Source organism: Narcine bancroftii, chromosome 6 (genome assembly GCF_036971445.1).
Source record: "Narcine bancroftii isolate sNarBan1 chromosome 6, sNarBan1.hap1, whole genome shotgun sequence".
NCBI lineage: Eukaryota > Metazoa > Chordata > Chondrichthyes > Torpediniformes > Narcinidae > Narcine > Narcine bancroftii.
In genome coordinates this window covers 61,388,668-61,397,202 of record NC_091474.1, presented here as the reverse complement: position 1 = coordinate 61,397,202, position 8,535 = coordinate 61,388,668, and the positions used below count along the sequence as shown (strand labels likewise).

General features: G+C 39.6%; 1 long non-coding RNA gene across 1 annotated transcript; it reads left to right on the top strand.

The window, feature by feature from the left end:
• The first annotated feature begins 827 nt into the window (after positions 1-827).
• LOC138736112 (uncharacterized) lies at positions 828-8,221 on the top strand. The gene is made up of 2 exons (XR_011340099.1): positions 828-932; positions 1,939-8,221. It is a non-coding gene; the product is annotated as an uncharacterized lncRNA (long non-coding RNA).
• Positions 8,222-8,535: the final 314 nt, after the last annotated feature.

Sequence of the window (8,535 nt, the reverse complement as noted above, 5' to 3'; positions counted from 1 at the left end):
CCATCTATTGATGTGTATTGGCATTGGCATTGCTGGTAATCCATTCTCAACATTCTGAGGGTCACCATTAAAATCTTAGTTAGACCAGCCACACAAATATTGTGACCACAAAATTAGAGACCGAGGATATCCTGTGAGAGATGACTAATTTTCTGACACCATAAATTAAGCATTATTTATTTGCCTGGATGAGTTAGGTCCAACAACATTTAAATTGTTCAAGAACATCCAAGACAAAGTACCTCCCTTGAATGACACCCATCCATCAGTTTGAACATAATTTCACCATCTCTGCGCCATGTCTAAGATATGTACCACCTCCAAAAATGTATCTCAATATTTACATAAACAGCACCTCGACCCTGACATCTTCCACCTGAAAGAACAAGAACAGCAGGCTCATGGGAATTGCATCATCTGTATGCTCCACACCAAGTTGTGCTTTTTCCTGACCTGAAAATGCATAGTTGTTGTTCGATGTAAATAATGGGACACTATGCCACAGCATTGGGGGTGTACCTTTATCAGAGGGATATCAGGAGGTCAAGAATGTGGCTTACCAGTACTTTCTTCAGAACATTTAGGCGTGGATGGTAAATACTGGCTGTGGCATCCCAAAAAATGAATGGATTAATAAATAAAGTGGAATTAATAATTAAAATATTTTAAGTGATAAATATTTATTTACAAATGACTAAAGTTGATTTGAAAGTGCATTTATTTAAATCTTGCTTGGTGGGTATTTTCATAGTGATAGCTCTAATAAATCCTGCAGGAAACAACTACCAATCACTTTCGTGATTTATCCTTAATAACAGTCTACATTATCTACAAAGAGAAATCCAGATGGTGAAAGAAGCACTGCAGGCAATATTGAAACAACTTTTGTCCTTGGAAGAGGAGACGACGGAAGATTTTATAGTTAACATATGGTGACTAAAGAAGGAATTGCTTGAGGGCAAATTCATATGAACTGCAAAATTCCACCTTTATTAGCTGTGATATTTTAGAGATTGGCTTAATAATTATTGTAATAAAAATGACAATCATTAATAAGCACTTAACATTTGAACATTCCAGAGATATCAAAGTGTATTCACCATATTAATCATCTTATTTTATTAATTATTTTATTATCTTATCAGTTGTGAAACTTGCTTTTTTTGTATAAAATACTCTAAACAACATATTGAAAAATCAAGTCTAAGGCGCGGTTTTCCATTTTTAATAAAAAAGGTTTTTATTCAGGATTAGAGGAGCTAGCCCCCTAGTTTGCAGCAAAAGGTAGGAAGTGAATTTAGTGCTGTTGAAAAAAATTAAATGCATGTACATTATTAGAGACCTAATATATATAGTAATATGATCCCAGCTCTTGGTCCTTTTTTCTGCTGTAAATACAACTTAAATGGAATATTTCCTAAAAGTTCACAATATGTTATTAATCAGTCAGAGTTACTAGCCAGTCAAAGTTCAGTATTGTAACTACTTGTGGGAAAATATCTTGAAGTTCATGATTAGTTTGTTATATAGATCTTAATGTTTTAGTTCCATGACCAAATAGCTTTGAGCCGACTTGTCTCAAATAGCATTTAAATCAATTATTTTAGAGGAGTGATTGAATGCACTTTGATCATGAGGCTGTTTTATTGCTTTGAGCTGGTGATTCACAGCAACATGGTGTGATATTCAAATATAGCCAAAGTTCATGATTAAAGAAAGAGCCACTGATGTAAATTATTTTCCTTGGATCTAACAGTGGCACCAAAGTACCCATCAAAATAAGAGTATGCATCCAGAAATGGCTGTTTCATTCAAGTAACCAAGCAGTCATTTGGAATCCTTGATTACATTTTTAAATATGTATTTCTTAGTTTGACTCCATTCAGAATCTGACTATTGTAATACATTAAAATGTGTCTCTTTCTGAATTGCTTTTAGACCACATCCCAGAAGATAACAAGGCAGAATTTCCCCAAATATTTTGCAATAAATCTGATGAACATTTATAAAGGTATGACCAATAAGGAGAGATCAGACAAACTCGTATTAGAACCATAGAACAAATACAACACAGAAACAGGCCTCTTTGGCCATTCTAGTCTGTGCTGAACCATTTTTTTTTGCCTAGTCCCACTGACCTGCACCCAGTCTGTAGCCATCCATACCTCTCCCATCAATGTACCTTTCCAAATCCCTTTTAAATGTTAAAATTGAGCCCGCATTCACCACTTCAGCTGGAAGCGCATTCCACACCTTCACCGCTGTCGATGTGAAGAAGTTCCTCCTCAAATTTCCCCTTTCACTCTTAATCCATACACTCTGGTTTGTATCTCACCTGCCCTCAGTGGAAAATGTCTATTTACATTTACTCTGTCTATCCCGCTCATAATTTTAAATACCCTTATAAAAATCTCCCCTCATTCTTCTACGCTCCAGGGAATAAAGTCCAAATATGTTTAACCTTTCACTTTAACTCAGTTCCTGAAGTCTGGGCAACATCCAAGTAAATCTTTTGTGGATTCTTTCTATCTTATTGATATCTTTCCTGTAGTTGGTGACCAAAACTACACATAATACTCCAAATGTCTTTAGCGTAACATCCCAATTCCCGTACTCAATACTTTGATTATGAAGACCAATATGCCAAAGGCTCTGTTTACAACCCTATCTACCTGTGACACCATCTTCAGGGAATTTTGTATCTGTATTCCCAGATCCCTTTCTTCTACTGCACTCCTCAGTGCCCTACCATTCACCGTGTATGTCCTTTCTTGGTTTGTCCTTCCAAAATGCAACACCTCACATTTATCTGCATTAAATTCCATCTTTCATTTTGTAGCCCATTTTTCCAGCTGGTCCTGATCCCTCTGTAAGCTTTGAAAACCCTCTGCTGACCACAGCACCTCCAATCTTTGTGTCACTTGCAAACTTGCTGATCCAATTTACCACATTATCATTAAGATCATTGATACAGATGACAAACAACAATGGTCTCATCACTGATCAGTGAGACACACCACTAGTCACAGACCTCTAGTCTGAGAAGCAATTATACAACACCACTCTCTGGCTTCTCCCGTATGACCAATGTCGAATCCAGTTTACTACCTTACCAAAAAAACCGAGCATCTGAATCTTCCTGACCAACCTCCCATGTGGAACCTTGTCAAAGGCCATGTAGACAACATCCACAGCCTTTCCTTCGCCAATTTTCCCAGTAACCTTCTCGAAAAACTCTACAAGATTGGTTAAACACGATCTACCATGCACAAAGTCATGTTTTTTTAAATATTTTAATTTTCATAGACTTGTCAAACAAACATAATGATCTTTAACATTCACGTAACATACAGAGTCTGTATTTATCTCCCCCACCCTCTACCCTCGTACAACTGAAAGTACAGTCAATTAAATTAAATCGATAACAAAATGAAAAACACCTCATAAATACCCCTCCTCTTTTCCCCTTCCCAGTTTATCTTTACCACCCCCCCCTCCCTGGCACCAATAACCAAGCTATTGGTGCCAATCCCCATCTACCACTTGTACCTTCCTCCCTTTCCTCGAGTCCACTGTATTCATTCTTACTTCTCATATACATTCATCTTTAAGCATTAATATTATGAAAAAAATCCGCCCTCATATTCCTCACAATATTTACAGCTCATCTTTCCCCTGATTCCCTCTTTCCACCTTATTTACATTTACATTTAATCCCAAAACAGTGGCAAGGCAAGGTTCTTACAAAGTCCATTGCTTCCCTTGGATCCTTAAAAAAAAACTTTCTTTCCCCTCTTGCCCTTACTATCTTCAACATTACTGGGTGAAGGAGGGTAAACTCAATTCCTTTTTGTTTAAGCTCTTTTTAACTGGATCAGATTCCCTCCTGCATTTCAATAGCACCGTGTTTATGTCCGGGTAGAATAAAACCTTCCCCTTGTATTTCACTGGACCCACCCCCACTTTGCCTTCACTCCCTCTACTGTTGCCTATAAAAATCCTCGCTGTATCCTGGTAGCGAAGGAGCCTTACAATGGCCATTGGTTTGGCCCTGGGCTGGAGGGAAGGGGGTGTGAGAGACTTGCGGGCCAATTCCGTTTCCAAGTTGTTTCTAACTTGTTCTCTCCCCAGTATATATAGGATCCACTTTTTCAGGAACTCCACCATGTCTCTCCCCTCCTTAACCCCCACAGTTTTAACTGTGATGTTATCTAAGGTATCTATCTTCTCCCACATCCTTACCCTATCCCTTTCCCAACCATCCATTTCATTCTCTCAAATCCAATCTTCCTCTCAATTCTCTCTTGTACTTCAGATCCCCTTTCTGTCAAGTTATCCTGTCTTTCTTTGATTGCCCCCTTCCCTGCCACCAGTGTCTTCAAAATTCTTTTTATTCTGGCCAATGACCTCCAGTATCTCTCTGGCAAAAGGCATCAGACCCTCTGCCCCTTTTGTCTGTCCTTTTATCTTCCTTGTTCTTTCCCTTTCTATTCTTGTTCCTCCTCAACCTTGCTTTCTGACTCCAGGCCACCCCACCATGTTACTTTCCCTCAGAATCCCCTCTGGCCATGCTGCTTCTGGAGTCCTCAAGGCCCCAAACCTCGGGCACCCTCTGACGTTTTGGACCCGACCTCTTTGCACCCTCTGGTTGGAGCAACCATACCAGATAAGTCTTTATTTTCTACTTTTCTTTTTCTTCCAGCCCATGGGGTCCTTCCTTCTTGGCTTGGCTCACCGACCTTGGGCCCCCGATCTGTCAGTGCCCGACAGCACTCCCGCCAAAGCCAGCATTGCCGTCCACTTCTCCGGGGCTCGACTGCCACGACCTTAGGTCCCCGAAACTTCCATTCTGCACAGTGTTCCTGTCACCATCCATGTTGTCGTCAACTACTCCTCGGCTCGGTTACCCTGACCTTGGATCCCCAAACTGTCTGCACCCTTCAGTGCTCTCGTTGCTGCCCACGTCACCGTTAGCTCCTTGGCTCGGCCCCCACAGCCTCAGGTCTCCGCCTCTCCTGCACCCGACAGTACTCCCAACACTTTGGTTGTGTCCTTCCCCTGGCCCCCTTGAGGTCCAACCTTATTGGGGCCATCCTGTTTCTCTCTCCTGGGTGAGTCTTGTTCCCTCGGGAAGCTTCGGGGCTCTATAGTCACTGCCAGGGCTGACGTCTTGAGAGGCCTCAGATTGGGCTCTCCACCTCCACCACGCGGTGAGTCTCTTCCTCCATCCTGTCTCTGCACAAAGCCATGTTGACTATCCATAATCAGTCCATGGCTATCCAAATAATTTTATATCTGAGCTCTTCAGAACACCTTCCAATAATTTACCTACTACTGACGTCAGGCTTACTAGCCTATAATTTCCAGGGTTACTTTTGGAGCCTTTTTTAAACAACAGACTAACGTGAGCTATCCTCTAATCCTCTGGCACTATACGCATGGCTAAGGATATTTTAAATATTTCTACCAGAGCCCCTGCAATTTCTACACAAGCTTCCCTCAAGGTCCGTGGGAATATCTTGTTTGGCCCTGGGGATTTATTAGCCCATATTTGCTTTAAGACAACAAGCACTTCCTCCTCTTTAATCTGTATAGGTTCCATGACCTCACTGCTTGTTTTCCCTACTTCCCACAGTTCTATGCCCTTTTCCTGAGTGAATGCAGATGAAAAAAAAAACACATTTAAGACCTCTCCTCTCTCTTGGCTCCATACAAAGCCGACCCTCTGATCTTCAAGGTGACCAATTTTGTCCCTTACTGTCATTTTGCTCTTAATGTCTCTGCAAAAACCCTTAGGATTTTCCTTCACATTGTCTGCCAAAGCAACTTCATGACTTCTTTAGCCTTCCTGATTTTTTTCATGAGATTTTTCTTGCATTTTTTATACTCCTCGAGTGCCTCATTTTCTCCAAGTTGCCTATACCTGTTATACATCTTTCTTTTGAACTAGATCCCCATTATCCCTTGTAAACCAAGGTTCCCAATGCCTTCTAACCTTTTCTTTAATCCTGACAAGAACATACAAACTCTGTACTCTCAAAATTTCATCTTTGAAGGTCGTCCACTTACCTCACACATCCTTGCCTGAAAACAATTTATCCCAATCCACACATTCTAGATCCTTTCTCATTTCCTCAAAATTGGCCTTCCTCCAATTTAGAATCTCCATCTTAAGCCCAGACCAATCCTTCTTCATAAATACCTTAAAACTAATGAATTATGATCACTGGACCCAAAATGTTCCCCTACACATACTTTTGTCACCTGTCCTATCTTGTTCCCCAATAGGAGATCCAGTGGTGCACTCTCTCTAGTTGGTACCTCTATATATTGATAAAAAAACTTTCCTGAACACATTTGACAAACTCCAAGCCTTCCAGCCCTTTTACAGTATGGGAGTTGCAGTTAATATGTGGAAAATTAAAATCTCCTACTATCACAGCCTTATGTTCCCTGCAGCTGTCTGCCATCTCTCTATAGATTTGCTCCTCCAATTCTTGCTGACTATTGGACAGTCTACAATAAACCCCATGAATGTGGTCATACTTTTCCCATTCCTCAGCTCCACTCATGTAGCCTCAGTAGACGAAACCTACAGTACTCATCGGCAGAGAGAATGGAAAGTGTACAATTAGTGGCTGGCCTTGCCTATTCAAGATTCCTTTATTGCCCTGTAATAGTACAAAACATGTAATATTAAATTGCTTTCTGCCTGCTGTAAGGCAATCATAAAGAGTTGCCATTAGGGTTGCCCGGCGCTCCTTACAGCATGAGAGAAAGAGAAGAAAAAGAGTCCATTCAGCATCATGGAGTGTCCATAGATTCACCTCCAATGCTCCTGCAGACTCTACAGCCACGCAGACCCTTGTTCAATCCATTGGTAATCTAAACTCCAAATCCAAACCTCCAACATGATCAGCTGTGTTTCTGCTCCCTAGTCCACACCAGCAGCAGCCCTGTGGTTACATCAGCTCTGACCGCAGTGTCATTTTTTCTTTCTGGTTATTAAATGTCTCCCAATGCAGTTCTGCCCTGCCAGGATTTATTAACTTCCAGCTCCCATCATGGATTTGACTCACATTTTTATTCCCCTCGAGGATGATGTTGCCCCATTATGTGAATTGCAAAGAGATCTTTATATCCATATGAAAACATGCATCATACCTCTTCCTTAATAGGCATTTATCTTGAGTCATTTTGAGGTGCTTTTGTTACATTAGTTACTTTGATCAGGAGCAACATCACTGGTAAATGTAAAATGTAGGAATGAACTCTGCAATAGTAAGTTGTCGCTTAATAGAACCACTGCTGAAAATTGAAACTTTTCAGGTATGCAAGCAACCCAACTCCTTTTTATGCTGCATTTTATTATGACTGTCAAGCAATTTCACCTGGCAAATGCTTTCTTTATTTAAATTAACATTAAGGAAATTAGAGCATAGTGGTCAGAGTTCCTGTGTGATTTATTTCTGGTACATTCCATAATCCTGCATTCTCGGAGAAGAAAGCCGGCCTCTCATGTTATTAAATATAATAAGAAATAGACTTGATGGGTAATATATTAATCTCTCAGCATTCAACATTTTTTGAAAATCTGGTCAAAGCTGGCACAAATAGAAGTGACTAACCATCTAGTTTGGATTAAAAAGTGGTTCATAGGTGCTCTTCAGGGAAGGAACCACTGTCGTTTATATGACCTCAGATGTACTTTAATATTTTTGGATGTCCTTTGAATTGGCTTTGTAGCCCACTCCTTTAATGTTTTTTTTAAATCCAGTGGGCTCTAAATCCATGCAGCAACGCAGGGAAATTTTAAGGATAGGCAATGCATCCTAACAATAATAAGTTTCTTGTTCATTCCAAATGCCAATCATTTGTTTTATCATTCAGCTCGACTATAGCCTTTAAAGTCAAATACGTAGAATATTATTTTGAGAACTGAAAGTTTATTTGAGGAGCTGTATGAAAAGGTAACTGGAAATATTGACACAATAGATATTACCACTGACAGAAGTACTTAAAAATATATTGCAAATATTTTTTATGAATCTTAATGACCCTGGTAAAGTAGGCAGCTCAGGTATAACCATATAATTTACTGCCTTTTGTATGAGATTGATAGGTGAGGTTTTGAATAACAAAATTATATTTGCATTGCGTATATTTATAGTTTTAACTATGCAATTAATTGACTGACAAAATAAATTGCTTACAAAAGTGAGTTGCTTGGAGTAATTTATCAGAGTGGATTTTAACATATCAGCTTGAATGCTTAAGAAACTCCATGCCTTGCTTCATTTGTTATCGAAGCTTTGAATGCTGCAATGGCTTGTTCTTCTGAATTTGTCTGATTGTTGGATAAGTAAGGTACTATATTTAACATTTTTATATTGAATAGATAGCATGGGAAGGAGAAAGTTTAGAAATAGGTATGATCACCTTTAAGACATTTTATCTAAAAATGTTTCTGAATATTATTCATGTTGCGGACTTTTAATGTTTAGGTAGAATAATTTTTTATCCTGTTCTTTGTAC